Here is a 17,366-nt window from a genome sequence, read left to right on the forward strand (position 1 = left end):
GCACAGGAGAGTTGTGGTAAAGTATCACCAGCTTGTGCCAATGTGAGGTATCAAGAGCTTTTTACTGGCTAAAACAGCACATGCAGACTGCTTTGTGTTTCATGCTTGTCATTTGTCTATTTAAAGGACTTAAGCTATAATGGAGGGTCAAACTCTAAAACCTTTATTCATATACTCACCTTTTCACCCAGAATTGGAGGTGAGATGGCAAAGTGCTTCTCCTGACAGCAGACCATGAATGACAGACAGATTTCTTCACAAAAAACTTGAAAGTTCAGATGAAGTCTGGTTATTGGGAAAAGTCTAGCTGTATTTTGTGACCAAAAATGTTCAGACACGCCATAGAGAAAGCATCAGGCCTGTGAATATTTAGAAAATCAGAATACACCATGGTCTGACTTTTGCATTTTTGCTGAAAGTTAGACTACTTTTTGTCTGTGGGCTCTATAGATAGAAGAAAGATAGCATGGCACTACTATTCATGCTCTTCTGGAAGATCATTTATATAATTTCTAGTTGGAAAACTTCGTTTAAAAGTCTGATTTTGTTGTTGAGTGACTGGAAAACATTCATTAACATTTTTGAAGATACTGGAGACAAGTACCATAAATTTGATTTTCAGATATTATGGATCTTTGGTGATAAAATTTAAAAATAAATAATGAAGCATCTCCTCCAGATTATTTAAACTGCAAAGGCAAATGTACCTGCTATATATTAAAACTGTCAGGCACCTAGGCATTACAGTGGATTTTTAATGTGTTTCATCAAAACACTTAAAGGCACTTTTTAAAATATATGACCCACTAAATAAAAAAACATAGGACGTAATCTTCAAGGCACACTGATTAATGCAAAATTGACTTGAGCAAATGCAGCTTATGGCCATAGTCCAGGAAGCTCTCTTGGTGCTAAAGAGTTTCATACAATAGTTTTCCATTTTCAAAATCACATCAATTTTTACTTACAACATTTTGAAAACAGGTACAGCAACTTTCAATCAACTGTCCAGCAATAATTTAAAATCCCTTACTATTAAATTGAAAAAGTTTGAGTCATGGGAAGAGGACAATGCTGTAGAGAACTGATTTCCTGACTGTCACCAACCCAGAGCTGTCAACTGCTGTGCAGTATTGCCTGTGCAGAGATAGAGATGGAGTGGACCAAATTATTCATGGTGAATAAGTTATGTGATTAATTTTTCTCTTTCTTTTTTTTTCCCCCCCGTGTTTCTGATTTCTTCAGATATCTTCTTGATAGATAGTCTCAAAATATTTATGGCAGCAAACCTCAGAGTAGGATTTGTGTGGAAATACCCATGTGTCAACAGATGCTGAATGAATATATTACAGTGATCAAATCATATGAAAGGCTCTCTGCCTTGCCTATGAAGCAGCACCTTGGGGAATATATCTGTAACTCTTTCCTGTCATTATTTCCTGTATTAATACTTGAATGCTGGCAATTAGTAGCAGACACTCAACTGCCAGGTATAACACAAGCAAGTATAAACACTGCCTTTCTACCAAGAAAGATTTAAATTGAAAAAAAGCTTAGCCAGCATACAAATATTGGGAAAATACAGCTAAATATTTCCTGAATAATGCCTTCATGCAATAAGACAGTCACAATCTATGCACTCTGTGGCCGGTGCTGGGGCTTCAGCCTCAGCAGTGAAATCACCAGCATTTCTGCAGGCATGAGGCAAGGTGGGGCTCAGCCAGGAGTGACAATTTGCTTCTGCTTTCCACTTGCGAAGGAAAAATTCATGAAAAATTAACTGAAAATAGAAAAATACTGCACCTGCTCTGTGTGTTGGCTGCAGTAGCTTGTGATGATATTGGTGCAAGCTCTTCACATAAACAATGTTTTTCTGCTTGCAAAGACAGCAAGAAAGTCATTCAGTGTATACACCCGATGCTCTTTTAAGGGGCCTTAAAATGGTAGAGGCCTTTGAAGTGCAATTTTTCTCTGCACCTAATCTCATGTTCTTCCTTGCCTTTGGAAGAAGTAGAAGACTGATGAAGACATCCCTTTCACAGTTCCTAAGAGGTCATGGAGACCTGCTGGTAGAAAATGGAGATGGGCAACATGGAGGTGTTATTTGAGACACCTCACCCATAAATGGATCAAAAAGCATTAAAGCTCTAATGAAAGCATTCACCACAATGAAAAACAGGAAATGAAAAGAGAAGTAAGGAGAATAAAAGTTCAGACAAAGTTTTTAGGGTTCCAGCATTAATATTCTTTTTATAAGACAAAAAAAATTTAGTCGTTTTTTATGAAGAGGAAAGCCTATTTTATTGACTGATGAAAGCTTTATGATAGCTCTATGATCTAACCTATAATATCTAAATTGTTCCTAAACTTCTCCCTTCAGAGAGATGGCAGCCTGAGGAACTCACAGCCTCAAAGGCTAACAACATAGCCACCACCAGCCCTCTGAAAGAGGGATCATGGGCATAAGCATGGCTGTGTACCTGTCCCAAACACATAGCATGGGAAAAGACATGGGCAGTGTATTGTTCAGCAGAATCTTTGGCAAACAGGAATGATCTTCCACTCGGTAATGGGATTGCTGCAAGGCTGCCATAGGGCTTGGTCCTACAGCAGTCTGTTTACCATGCAAGGAAAGAAACACGTGTTTTTCTCGTATTTTCTATGTGAGGAAAGATGGACAAGCTGGAGACAGGGCAGATGAACCCTTCTAAGATGAGGTCTGCAAAGGGGCTTAAAAATCATAGAATCATAGAATATCCTGAATTGGAAGGGACCCACAATGGATTATCAAAATCCAACTCTTGGTACTACACAGGACAGCCCCAATAATCACACCATGTGCCTCAGAGCATTATCCAAACACTTCCTGAATTTAACCAGGCTTGCTGCTGTGACCACTGCCTCGTACGGCTCCCCCTCAAGGCCCTTCACCATCTTCATAGGCTTCCTTTGGACACTCTATATTTGCTTTATATCTTTCACATATTGTCCCACCCAAAAATGCACACAGAGGTGAGGCTGCCTCAGTGCAGAGCAGAGTGGGACAATCCCCTCCCTTGACTGGCTGGCGACACTTTGCCCGATGCCCCCCAGGACACAGTTGGCCCTCCTGGCTGCCAGGGCACTGCTGACTCACATTTAACTTGCCATTGATCAGGATCCTCAGGTCTCTTTCTATGGTACTGTTTTCCAGCATCCCAATCTCCAGTATGTACATATATCCAGGGATTCCCCATACCAGGTGCAGAATCTAGTGCTTGTCATAAACTTCATCAGGCTGGTGATTGTCCATCCCTCTAATTTGTCAAAGTATCTCTGCAGGGCCTCCCTGCCTTCGAGGGAGTCTCCTCCCGATTTAGTATCATCTACAAACTTACTTAGTATCCCTTCCAGTCCTGAGTCCAAGTCATTTATGAAGGTGTTGAAGAGAACAGAGCCCAAGATGGAGCCCTGTGGAACCCCACCAGTGACAGGTCACCAGTCTGATGTTACCCCATTCACTGTTACCCTCTGTGCTCGACCTGTGAGCCAATTGTTCACCCACCGCATGATGTGTTTATCCAGCTGTGTGCTGGGCATTTTGTCCAGAAGGATCCTGTGAGAGAGAGAGTAACAAAAGCTTTACAGAAATCCAAAAGATTGCATGAACTGCTTCCCTTGATCAGCTAGGTGGTTACTTTGTCATAAAAGGAAATCAGGTTTGACAAGCAGGACTTTCCCCTCATGAAGCCGTGCTAGCTGTGACCAAGGACTGTGATTGTCTTTCAGGTATTTTTCAATACCTCCCAGAATAATTTTAGCAGTCACTGAAATGAGACTGATAGGCCTGCAGTTACCAAGGTGAACCTCTTGCTCTCTAGAAACAGATAACACTATCCATGACCAAAGCAACATATATGCATTTGGGGCTAATCAGAGCCATTGTCTTGTGAAATACAGTCTGTGGCTATTTAAGCAACTTCCAGAATGAAACTGTCTACTTTTTAACTGATGGAAATACATCATATGCAAGCAACATGCATGCTGGGATTGTAGCAGCCTACTGAGTTCCCATATATGGGGACTAGGAAAACTTTAAAACCTAAACTTTAAATCTGTAATGAAAGATTGCCCTCACTAGGTCAGGTCTTTCAAAAAACATGCAGTAAGGACATTTTCTACTTCACAGTGATTCACAGCTCCCTTTGGGGTCACTGAAATAAACTGGAAGGACAATCTTGCACATCACAGCCCAAGTAGTGGGTGGGAACCAAGGGTCAGTCATCCCATCAAAACCCCTTTCTCAGCTGTGCTGGATCACAAGAACTGAACACTGGAGTTGACACAGCAGCAACAAAGCTCCTCTTTGCACACAACGTGTGGTTTAGATCCCTTCACTACCTCAGTACATGAACAATTCCAAATGAGTGGGAGAGAAAAGATAGAAATGATATATTTTTCAACATTTTTCCACAAGTAAGTCTCCAGTCTATGGGAAATCATTAGAATGTTTTCTATGTATGTGTGGTATGAGCATGAACACATCTTTCCTCACAATGAAAAGTTATTGCTTTTTGGTATTGTCATAGTAATAGATTGTCCTCCAATTTACCCCAGTCGTGTAAACTTTTCTTCTGCTGATTTGTGAATTCTTCTGGGTTTTGCACTTATGAAAAACTGGTAATGTTATGCATATTCTGTTCATTATTTTATACAGGGAGGTTAATGAGTGTGTGCAACATGATAACTATGGCAGAGGACCTCTGTGGGCTGTTGCCAGCTCAAACACCAGTTGATCCAGACCAAATAAAGTTGTTCTGTAGCATCTTGAATTATATGATGTACTTATTAAAAAAAAAAAGAAGATAAATTTCCCTGCAGAAAGGGTATGAGATTTCTGGGAGCCATCAAACTGATGCCTGAAGCACAGCACAGAGGAAGACTGAAAATTTCAGGACAATATTTGGCTCTGAGGATTCAGCCACTGAGGGATAGTGCTTGCCTTCTCCATCTCCACCAAGCAGGACAGTGGCGGGCTTATGCTGCAAAAATAGGTCAGGTCTGCCTTTCTGCCTCTCTGCTGTGCATGCACAGAACCAGCCTCTTTGCACTGCTTTTGGCTCCTCTGAATTCAGTGAAGAGAGTGTTCTGCAGCTAGCCAAGGGATAGCTTTTTCCCCAAGGCCTTTATTACCTTTCACCTTATAAACCAGTTTTCATTTCATTGAAGGGCCATAGACATGGATTAAAGACTCTGGTGCAGCTTGGTAAATGCACGAGATGGTTCTTATGCTCAAGATGCTGTCTCCAAGCTTGGCTTGGATTGCTACTCAGACACCCTTATGTTCATTATTTCAATGGGTAAAAATGAGCTGGAAGTAGCTAAACTTATATAATGTTTTTCTTTCCTTTCCCTGCCCCCACTCTCTCCAAACCTTACATTCTTTTGTGTTGTTCAAGTTCCCCAGTGCTTTATATGAGGATTCAGAAGTCTGGTTCTCTGGAAACAATTGTTATGTCAGCTGACATTAACACAGCAAGCACTTTAACTATTTTTCCAACATATCCATCAAGTTCAATGGCCAAAACATTAATTCTCATTAAGCTTCAACAAAGTTTCTCATTTTCCTCTAATTCTGTCAACATACTGCCTCCATGCAAGACTGCTTTACAAATATATCAAGTCATTTAACTAAAAGGACTTAGGGACGCTTTATTTTTAGTGACTTTATGCCTATATGTTTATGAAGGTTCTAGGCCATTTATGACATAAATTCGAGCCCCTCCTGTCCTAAGTTAACAAAAACCATATATGCTTTAAATCAGCCAAAAAATATGAAATTATATATTGCTGTTACTAGTGTGGAAACTAGGCATAACTCTCTAGGATTATCAGAAAATATGGAGAAAAAATAAAGATGAACTCAGTTGCTGAAACTTGGATCAAAAATTTCTTGTTGTCTACAAGCATATGGTTATTATATGGGCTATCCCTAAAGATTTATCAGCCAGTTTCAGAAATCTCAATTTTGGTTACTTGCTTACTTGGACCAAGGAAGATGTTGATCAAGGATATTGAACAAGGACATTGTTCAAGGAAGTATAAAGGATGGAGTATTTCTTTTTTTTTTTAGTCATTATTAAACAGTTACAGATACCTATCCCTTAATAATGAAGGTGAGATACTCCAATGTTTGAGAGTTCCAATGTTTAGACACTCACAGAAGTGGGCTGGTCTAAGGCCTAACACATATAAAAACCTATCCACTAATAAATAATTGATGTGCACTATAAGATATCACAGTTTCACCATAGGCAGAGGCCAAAAAGTACTAATAATATCTCAGTTTTTAGTATAACAATTGATAAATGTTCCCATTTTAGAACTATAATGCAGTAAATGTATTAAGCAGAGCCTGTGCTTTCTTTTTAAATGAAGCATGCAGCCTCATCCCACTTACCAAACCACATTTTCACCTTCAAATATCACCCAAAACACATGTGTCAGAACTATGGTTGGGGGAAGTAAGATGCTGGTTGTGTCCCTGGAGAGATTGGCTCCCATGTCCTTTCTGGGTGTGCTGAAGATTTATAAAATAAATTCCCACCAGCATTAAGAGAGGTTAGTATAGGTAATTGACCTTGTAAATCAAGAATAGAATAGACCTTAAAATGTATAATATTTTGAGGTATTTATCACTTTGCCGAGGCAGACAGGATTTGAGCATGTAAATCGTTATAATGGTAACAGTAATTCTACATCCCTGTGCCTGTGTGTGTCAGTGAGTGCCCCCAGAGCTGCAGGGAGGGTTTTCTCTCTGCACCCCCTCACACTGCTCAGACTGATGGTCCACAGAGACCAACACAAATAGGACAAAGCAGTACACCAAATTACATTCTCTTTTCTGTTACTTCTGCAAGTGCACAACTAATTTTCTATGCCTTTTGATCTGCTCACTAGTTTTCTCTAGATTTCTTCCCAGCTCTGTAGGATTTTCTTTCCTAAGGAGGAGGCATATTTAAGTTATTCTCAGTTCAATGCCATATCATGATAGAAAAGCGACATGAGCCATAGCTGAATATATATTCAAAAAATTTCAAAACATTTGAAGTGGGATAAAATAAATAATCCTGAGGCAAATGACATGTTGAAGTCTCCAATTCTGCTAATATATTCCAGAAATACACAATGGCTTTAAGAATTCATTGCACCCTTCAGATAATTGTTAATGCATGTAAGTGTTTTGCAGGAAAAACGACATTTTGTGTTATCTGCAAAAAGCCCTCTTGAGTGAGAGTCCATATCTCCAGGTATTTCTTTTAAAGGGGAACAGTTTAATAAAAATAACACAACTAGAAACCAAGAACATTAACTTTCACTTTGCCTAGCTACATGCTAGTACTCTTGCTGTAATTATAACACAGAGGTCATTCCAAAGGAATTACCAGCCTTCAAATGATATGAGACAATTATTCTCCAGGGAGTCGGACAAATTCGTAAGACAAATACAGTTGAAATTTCAGACATCAATCTCTTTTTTACCATAGCATGGGAACAAGGGAGCTGTGAAATGTAATTTTACCCTAAGGCCCAACAAATGATCGCATTAAAATGATTGAAAAAAAGACTTTACATCTATTATACCTTAGAAGCGAATGTAGTGTTAGATTTTTCTAAGGCTTCCTGTGAATAATAGTAATCTGTAAAAAACACTTTACAGATGCCCACGTTTTTCACTAGCCTATAGGTAGGCCAGCGGGGCAGTCACTCCAGGCAGCTCCATGTGCTGTGGTGCGGGTGGTGGGTGCCCTGCCAGGGAGCACGTGCTGCCAGGAGCTGGCTCCCACTCCCCACACAACCTCCCAGCTGGGGGCTCAGTTTGGACCCTGCTACACAATCTCCTAGCTGGCACATACTTCTTGTGGTAGCTCTGTACAAGAGGGGGTTTCCCAGAGTGGGTGATTTTGATGTGCCCAAGTATTCCACCAACTGGAGGAAGCTGAGCCAGTTTCGTGAGCACCTGTGGCAAGAAGTTGTGCTGGATGGGAGCCTCATTTCCATGGTACTGACAAATGCAAGTGGAAATTTTAAGGGAAAAACACACCTATCTCAAAAGCACTTTGAAGGGCTTTCATTGATCACTCCTTGTGAACTACAAGGGCACCCATTAATGGTGTGCACTGCTTGAGGGTGCAGGAGAGGTAATAAAACCTCTCCTTTAAAAATAAAAAGGTGGGAGCACTGCTTTCTATGCTTCAGTCCACCAGATTTACATCACTTCCCGTGAGCTTGGTTTAACAAGAACCCTATATGGCTTGAGCCTATCTAGCAGAGAAATTGGTACCACTTCCAATATTTGTGTGCAGAAAACAACAAACCCTCCTGTTCCTCCTTGCATGCAGTCACTCAACCTATCTTCTGCATTTACATGGTGCCAGTCATGCCAGAATCGATTTGAGTGGACTACTTATGTGAGCTGAGCAGGATGTAGCCCAGTGTGTGTGCTGTAGTCAAAGTGTTGAAGTGGAAAATGGATATTAAGGAACTGCTCTTTGGCTAGGTTTTGATTTACAGAAACCTATAACAGTCTCATTCTTCAGATAAGTGCATTTCTCCAACTGCTATTACTCAAGAAAACAGGCTCCTTAGAAATCTTTACAGCCGACACATTGCAATGTGACCTTGCACAACTTGGCAGTGCAGCTCTGCAAGTTTTTATTGTATTTAAATAGCACTATTAGTTTTATTCATATGTGGAAGTTAAACTTTAGCTTCAGTGATATTCCTGCATTGCACATGCATTATGCTCATGTGTGCCCCGGTAGGTGCAGGGTTTAAGAGGAGCAGAAGAGAGAAGAGGTGTGTGAGTGTGAGAGGAGTGTGCATATGTTTATGTACATACATACGTACATGAGTTTTTTCCCAAGGATGCATTCCCGTCCCTGTGACACTAATGTCAACAGCTGCCCGAACGACCTTATTAGGCATAGCCTCTGCAAATATTTAGGTTTACCTACTGACTTCCATTGATTGTAAAAGAATGCTTCCCAAATGGGAGCTGACAAATTAATGAGAAATGCAAACACATCCTAGATTAAATGAGTGCAAAAGCAAAGCAGCACCTGTCTGTTTGATGAGGATGGTTGACTGTGGAGAGTTGAGCTGAGCTGCCGTGGTATTTTGGATTGGGAAAGTGGTCAAAACATCATGTTTCCATTTACCAGACAAAAACGTATCTTTCTATTCCCACAACAGTTTTCTAAGGTAAACTTTCCCAAGAGATAAAGTGAATTGTTAGGAAAAAAATAGAAAACTGGTACGATGACATGTCAGAGTTGCCATGTGATGTCTCACCAGCAAACACTTTGTCCACCTTATTTTGGGAACACTTTCAGTGCCTCAGCAAGTTCCCAGAAGAATAAAAAGTTATGAGTCCCTTATGCTACATAGTTTCCTAAGTTAGCTTTAAACTAACAGGGTGTTGTATTATTAGACAGGCAAAAAGGAAGGTAGTAACACAAGACAGTAAAAAACCCCAGAAATGCATATACATATTTCATACATATATATATCTTCTATTTGACTTAAACTACCCTTACCCCATGACACAGGTGGCAAATTTTTTATTGTTTGCCTCTTTTCTGAATTTTATTTTAAGGGCACAGAAAGTCCAATTTGGTGCCAGTACACACAGTAGGCTCGAGGGCTGGGAACAAAGTGATTGCCTCTTGTCCATGAGAAGGACAAAATGAAAAGCAAATATCACTGTATGGCAATGGCAGAATATATGGAGGCAAATGAGGGAGGTGTCACATGAGGCCCAGAGATGATAAAACAAACTTGTGTGAAGATTTCTGTGTATTAAATCCCAAACTAAATTGAACTAAAACTTCTTCTCACCATGTTCTCTTGTCCATGACAAAAAACGTGCAAGTTCTAAATAAAAAACTGTCATGCCTCTTTACTGCTGACTGGGAGGGATATGGAGGAAATCTTTGCTCTTTAGTCTTTCCATCTGTCTGATTGCTAAAGTATGTCTCTATCACTTTTGATGCATGTAATCCTGTTTCTTTATGACCATCACAAACTCTCCATTTTTTCCATCACCTTTTACTCTATTCATATGAAATACTTGTTTGCCATGAGAGGGACTGGGGGTGGGGAATGACCTAAAAGCACTGGAAACATCAGTCTTACGACAGTCAGAGCCTTGTATGTCCATAAGGACTACAGAATCAAACAGAAAGCAAAGCAGTTTAACCAAACCGATTTTATTTTTTATTCTGATAGAAAAAGAGGAAAAACTGAAAAAAATAAATTGAAAGACTGTTTTCACTGTAAATCAGTACAAACAGATTCAAGAACTGCTGTACTTGGATTGAGAGTGTATCTAACCCATAGTCAACCCAACAGTTTAATTTTCAAAACTTGGCTTTTAGTGTTGTAGGCATGAGATCAAGCCAAGATACACTGCCAATAAAAGGCTGGAGCTCAAAGCCAGTGTTGAATTACAGAGCCCAGAAGGTTTACGGAAGTATTTAGTGAAAATTGTTTGCAAATGGGTTTAGAAAAATTTTCTCCCTCTTGCTGGCTGCTTCAGGATCTGGCCCTGTGAGAATTGCTGAACCCTCCTCCCATCAACCTGGCTGGAATACATAGGATCTGCATGTGGGCAGGCAGGATGCTTAGTGCCTAAACCCAACTCCTCAAATTTAGCTTGAGAGTATTTCTGAAAGATATGCTTTAGCCAAGGAAAGTGTTCTCCAGCCAAAGGGGCTATTGGGCCCTATCCAAGCATAGCTGGATTAAACATAAAGCCCCCTGATACACAAAAATGAGGTTGCATGATCTAATGGTCCGTTCTGAACTGAAATATTCCACCAAAACTGGCATAACTAGTGCTTTTTATTTTTTCTGTTTATCAGATGCACTGTTAAGTGGAATAGTTCGACAAGGAATAGGAGTACACTATGAACATAGGATTTTGCCCTGAGCAAAGCAAATTTGTATTTCTCAGCTTTGATCTAGTATCTGATATCCATTTAAAAAAATTTCATGGGGCCTGCAGGAATTGTGCTAATCAATGGGCAGTAAATTTATGCTTTTAAACAGTTTTGTTGTCCCTGTACCCAGAGCAGTCATCACTTACGTCAGGACTTGCACAGGAGTGATTTTGGCACTACCTCTGTTCCAGGAGAGCCCTGGAAGTAGGTTGCTATTGTTAAATGCAAAGTTCCAGTTCTTTTCAGAGTAGAAGAGAAATACAAATACTCAGCAAGATAAGCAGGGTGTAGAGGTCACAGGAAACATATTTGCATCTCATTGGGATGCACTTATTTCTATTCCCTTGGTCAGTGATACAGGCAAGTGCTTTTTAGTGAAACTAATTGTATTTGATTTGTAACAGCATCTATTGATTCATGATTGCTGGTTTATGGTTTTTGGTGGTTTTGTTTGTTTGTTTGTTTTGGGGTTTTGTTTGGTTGGTTGATTTCTGTTCTGTTGTTTTGTTTCATTTTGTTTGTTTGTTTGTTTGGGGCTTTTTCACTTGGAATTTTTTGAGAGTTCCTGATTCTCTTTATACTCCCTGAGCTCATATATTTAATTTAAACTGGGGGAAATGCACTTTTCATAACCTACTCCTCCCCTCTAATGAAAGGCCCAAGTTTGGTCCTGTATTTAATATTTGAAAGAGCCCATTCACTCTGCCGTGAAGATAGAGACCTTATTAACCGTGGATGAGGTACCTTCTGCCAAAAGTCCCCAGGGAATCTCTCATAAGTGCTGACATAACTCAGATCAAGGATTTTCTATGAGAACTTCTTAAAATAACTCTGGTGGCTCTCTGAAATAATTCAGCTGGTTCAGGAGGTGTTATTGTGTATGGCTTATTAAAGGGTGGGCTCAGTTCAGCGCAGGCTGTGTCTCACCTAAAAAATCCATTGCGCAGGCTGGAAAGGTAAAAAGACCTTTTCCCAAAATCTTCGTTCGCGAAGATGGGCCATTATTATATTTCTGTCCTCTGTATTTGTTCTGCTAGGAGTGTTAAGCACCCATTTGTTTCTCAACCTAATATCCCTAGGGCCCAAATTAATAGAGTAGGACCTTGTACTAACAACAGTGTAATAGGATTTCTAGGTTTTTCCTATTGAAAGACTGCTGGTCCCAGACATTCAAAATAAAGTCTTATTTGTCCCCTTGGAAAAGTACAGTGAAATGTGCTGCAAGTACATACTGCCAGTATGAGTTTTTTTCCTGAAATTCTCCTTATGGCACTAAATCAGCAAGGAGACTCTAAAGTACAGATATTTGTACTACTTAAAGCACATGTAGATATTTTTACTTCTTAAACCAGACAAAGTTCTACCTAGGCTGGTAGCACTAAGCAATCAGTCTGGCATCTGTCATCAGCTTGACTTGCATTACTTTGAGAGATGTAAACCACTGAACACCTTGTTTCATTCTCAGCTTGGCGTGCAAAACAGGTTGTGTAAATGATCTGGTTTTCACCCAAGGTGTCAGTGAAGTATCTTTGGCTTTTCCCACTGACCGCAATCTAAAGGGTTCTTGAAGGAACTCAAGTAAGTATTTGGAGGGAAGAGACATGAGCACTGGAGCTGTAGACTTCTGCTGCAGTCTGAGAAGTCATATGACCACTCAACCTCCATTGCTCTGTCACAAAAAGCTTACCCTCCTCTAACCCTGGGCAGGAGAAAAAATACAACAGAGAGGAACTGTGCACTACCAGCACAAAGCAAAAGTAGTAGGCTTTGACAGTGCTTAAATACATCCTGCTGATCACTGTGTGGTGGCACCGGTCTTGCCATATCCCTCACTTCACCCATGTGACACTTCAGCAGTAGGGTCAGCCTCTGAGTTTTTAAGAAGATGCAAAGAACTCCAAATTAATCACTTTCCTCTCCAGGAAACAGGTCCTTACTGAAGAGGAAAAACCCAAGTCAAGAGCACCCTTCCACATGAGTAATCAGTGCTGAGCTGTGCCGGGCTCAGCTCAGCTCAGCTCTTAAGCTGAAAAAGTTATCAGTGATGGGCTGATCAGCTGCCTGCTGTTTTACACTGAAAAACACACTGCATGCTTACCTGCAGTACTGTTCTCTCTAATTGATTCTTTCCTAAAGGTATTTCCCACTACTCCACCTCCTTCCTTTGCTCTGATTAACAATCATAGCATGATCTCATCAGGCCTCGACAAGTATTGATGGGCCACAGTATCATGAGGCTAATAAAGTGTGTTACCCAGTATTTTCTGGTGACACATAAAAACTCCCTTATGAAAGACGCAGGAGACAGAATAAAATATAAACGTTCTTTTAGTTACAGCAGAGTACTGTGGACTACACAGCGCTGGGCAGGAGCACGCTATTTAATGGAGCTCTACAGTGCAACATCGCTCAAGCACATGGTGGGGGGAGGCAGGGGAGAGGGTAATGGGGGCCCTGAGACTGGGGACCCCACTGTGATGCAGCCATGGCAGAGGGGGTGAGATCAGGCAGGACCCAGAGGACTCTGTGGGAAAGCAAAACCCCCAGGCACCCTCCCTGTCTGCTGCCCCAGCAGCTAAGCAAAGTCCTCTGAGATGAGCAGACCTCTGCCATGCTGTGTGCACTGCCTCCACTTGCTATTGCTGTTTTCTTTTCCATATTACCTCCACATTGCCCTGTTCATACAAGAACATTAGTAGAGCACAGTGTTAAACATGTGCCGTGTAAGTCCATTCATTTAAAAAGGATAGGTGGAGACATACATCAGGGATTTTGTTCAATTAACCTCCCTCCTATTTACAAGTATTCCCTGAGCATATGTCAAACATTAAACAATAAGGGTTAAAAAGGTTAAATTATTTTCCCCTCTCTGACACTTTATGACACAAATACCAAGCCCAGCAAAGCTGCATGCTATGAGGACAACAGCGTCAGTTCAAGGCCAGAGCAAAGCCTCATTCTCAGCTTTGCAATTATCTGCTGACCCCTCTGGATTCTCAGCTGCACTGGGGCTCGTGGATGCTGGTCCCCACCATGGGGAAGGGTGATGGGACAGATTGCCAAGACTGCATGAGCACCTGCCATCTCTGCAGACTGTGCTTGGGGGTGATGTGCTCATGGAGCCCTGGGGGAAACTGGGTTGAACTGCTCTCCCCACATCCCCACTTCAGGATCAGCCTCACAGCTCCCTCTTTCAGGTAACCCTCAGACTCTCCCCTCCCTTGATTTGCCCGTGAAATGATGGTTCCTCATTTTTAAAAAAGTGCAGATCCTGAAATTTCCATTGCTGAGTGCAAGACAGAGGACAGTCACAAGGTTAGCAATTTGGTGGCTCTCTGGGGCCATTCTTGTAATGGAAGGAAAGAGAAAGAAAAAAAATCCAACATGAGGTACAGCAACAAAGAAAATCCCTTTTTGATCTATCAAGCCCTCTTTCCCCAGCCTTTGTGAATGCCTCACCTCCTGCACAGTTTCTGAATATAAACTTTGCTCAGCACACTCAGGGTAATCTTTTCACATCATAAAACTTATAATCCTCTTAAAGTGGTTTCGTAGGGTTTGAGGTATGATGCACTTATCAAACAACTGAAACAAATAAATCAGGTTATTTAGGCTGTGGTCAGTGTGTGTAGCTCTGTGTACGCAGGGAGGAAGCCAGTGCCATACCAGCATTTGTATACATTAGCAACAAAGCTGTCTGTGACAAGCTGTCCTCTGCACAACTAAATATTTAGTTGCATATCATAAGTAACTTCTTAAGCGATTAAAGAGAGACGGTGCTCTCTGTCCGTGCTGGCGCGGGGAGCCAGGGCTCCAGGGCGAGGAGTGTGACAGGCTGGGGAGGAGAGCCCTCAGAGCCGTGAGGATGCAGGAAGGGAGGGTGCCCTTGGCACTCCTTAGGCACATGCTCAGCAGGGCCCCGGCACTGGATGGAGCAGCTCTGCCACCTGGGGACAACCCCTGCTCTGGCCAAGGGTGCACGCCTCGGGCACACTTCTCTGTCACTCTTCTCGGCCCAGAAACTGGCTCCAACCAGGCTCCACGTGGATTTCTTGCATATTTGTACAGAGTTGTAGTTTTCAAATATTTGTTCCTGGCTTTTATTGGTGTTAGAGCAAAGCTTTTTTTTAACTGTGCCTGTATTTATGGATTCCCGGGGTTGCACATTTTTGCATGTGCAAAATTAAACTAATAAAGTAATTTCATATTGAAGAAGTATAGACTATATGCATCCTGTTCAACATAAAGACATTGTTAGTAAATTCAAAACTGATTAGCTTGTAAAATTTAAGTTTGAACAACAACTAGCTAGAAAAGCCATCCTAAACTTGCTCCTGGTATGTTTTCCTGTGTGTACAATAGATGCTTTCTTGAGACGGTTCAAACACCATCACAACAGCACTCACTTAAAATGTTGTGATTGTTGAGATGTAGATACATGCTTAACAGAATATCTTGAATCTGATATTTCATCTAGAAAAACAGAGAAGGAAATCAGCTTGCTTTAGGAACATGGATTAAATTTTTGCATGAAGGGATTCCTCCTTCTCCTGCTGCCTTCTGTCCCTTCTGCACTCCAGAAGATATTTCAGCTTTTCCTTACTCTGAATGGGGAAACTCCAGAGGTAATTTAAACTATTTTTAGGATTATTGAAGTAATTTCTGTTTCAGTTTGTGCAGGCAAAGGGCAGACCAGGATCAGGCCATCATCCAATGAGGATGAAGTTTGGAGGGGTCTGATGGTGGCAGCATCCTGCACCCCACAGCACCTGACATATCATCTTGTCTCCCAGCTGCCCCTTGCCATCCCTCATGTGTCTTGACCACAAGGAATGCCCCAGCTGTGCCAGGACTGTCCTGGGCACCTGAGGTGCATTGTGCAAGAGCAAGTGTGGGGTTTGGGCAGCAGCTCCTATGGGGAGAGCAGGGACTCAGCCCTCCCTATTTCTTCTAGAGATGTTTGTTTACACTCAGATACTTGAAATACAAAATATTTTCAGCTACCAGAAAAAAATGACAGGAGTTTGCTCTGGTGTTGATGGCATGGAGGAACTGTCAAGACCTTGCTTCCACAAAACTCTTCTCAGAGATTTTGTTACTTGCATCTGGGGGAGCAGCAGGAGAAAGACAGTAGGATCATCATCTTCTTTTCTAGTACATGTTGGGTTAATAAGAAAATTAAAGCTCAAATAAATATTCACCCGAAAATAATTTCAGTCTGTCATAAAAATAATCTACATTTATAAGTTATCTAAAGTAAAGTGAGTTGTATTAGCCTCCAGCAGCTCTGAAACCATCATGAATTATTGAATAAGTAATCTTTTTTTTTTATCGTTATTGACATAATAAATATATTTGCTTGAAAACATCTGGAGCTGCATAGGCATAGAAGTATTTATGAGCCTGTGCTCTTTACGGCACTGTTTTACAGGGTGCTGTCAACTGTGGAGGGGAAACAGAGAGAGAAAGGTTTCACCTCTGATATTCTTGTCAGGAGATACAGTGCTTCAGCCAAGTGCATCTCAACAGGCCCTCATCTTCATGAGCCACAAAATAAATACATAAATAAATTAGGTGCAAATGGTATGACTCAATTTACTATTTCTTTGATGGTTAATTCTTTAACTACTAATAAGTTTCTTGTCCTGCAAAATTGAATAATACTGCTAGAGTAACAGCATCTTAAATTAACATTAATTTGATAACAGAGAGAGTTTAAATTAACATTAATTTGGTAACCAAGAGCAGGTTTTAAATTGCACCAGATCAGCTCTGGAAACAATGAAAAATTATAGAGTTTGGGGCCTAAAATCCTTTTCAGAATGAAGGAGATTTGTCAGGCAGATCTGAAAACCTTTGCATGCAGCACCTAGGGAGAGGGATGGTGACTGCAGCCACAGCAGAAGCTGCCATTGCCAAAGAGAGTTTGCCAAGCATTGCGTGGGATGTCCTGTGTCACAGAATGCATTTCCACTGAGGAAGAGCTTCTGGAACATTGAAATAAAAGGTAAAAAGTACCACTGTGGGAATTGCTGTGCGCAAGAGTGTGCCCACACAACAATAATTGAATCAGTCCAGGCTATGCACATTTGCAGTTGGGATGTCTTGGCTAAGCCCTGTCCTGGCACCTGATGGGTGCTTGGGCAACCCTGTAGCCAAACAGTGACATCTGGGACACTTTAGGCTCTCCTCTGTAAACTCGAGGGTGCAAAGTGGTTGTGGAGAAAAAAGCTGCCTCTGCAGTAAAAGCTGCATCATACTTTTTGCCTGTCTCCTTTAGGCAGTAAATGTATCATCAGTGGCTCTTCAGTTTTCCACAGTAAAAAAATTAGCAATTACTAGCCATGAAATCACACAAGTGCTTGCTGTAAGTGAGAAAAAAAC

At 41.1% G+C, this 17,366-nt stretch overlaps 1 protein-coding gene across 1 annotated transcript in view; it reads right to left on the reverse strand.

Moving 5' to 3' along the window:
* Positions 1–213: 213 nt before the first annotated feature.
* CEP120 (centrosomal protein 120) overlaps positions 214–17,366 on the reverse strand; it is a 64,975-nt gene continuing 47,822 nt past the window's right edge. The window contains exons 20-21 of the transcript XR_003532155.1: positions 1,034–1,137; positions 214–359 (exon numbers count right to left, since the gene is read on the reverse strand). The gene's annotated coding sequence lies outside the window, so the exon portion shown is untranslated. The remainder of the gene's footprint in view (positions 360–1,033; positions 1,138–17,366) is intronic.

The sequence above is a fragment of the Neopelma chrysocephalum genome, unplaced genomic scaffold, assembly GCF_003984885.1.
Source record: "Neopelma chrysocephalum unplaced genomic scaffold, ASM398488v2 Primary Assembly neopelma1_96942, whole genome shotgun sequence".
In the NCBI taxonomy this organism is placed as follows: domain Eukaryota; kingdom Metazoa; phylum Chordata; class Aves; order Passeriformes; family Pipridae; genus Neopelma; species Neopelma chrysocephalum.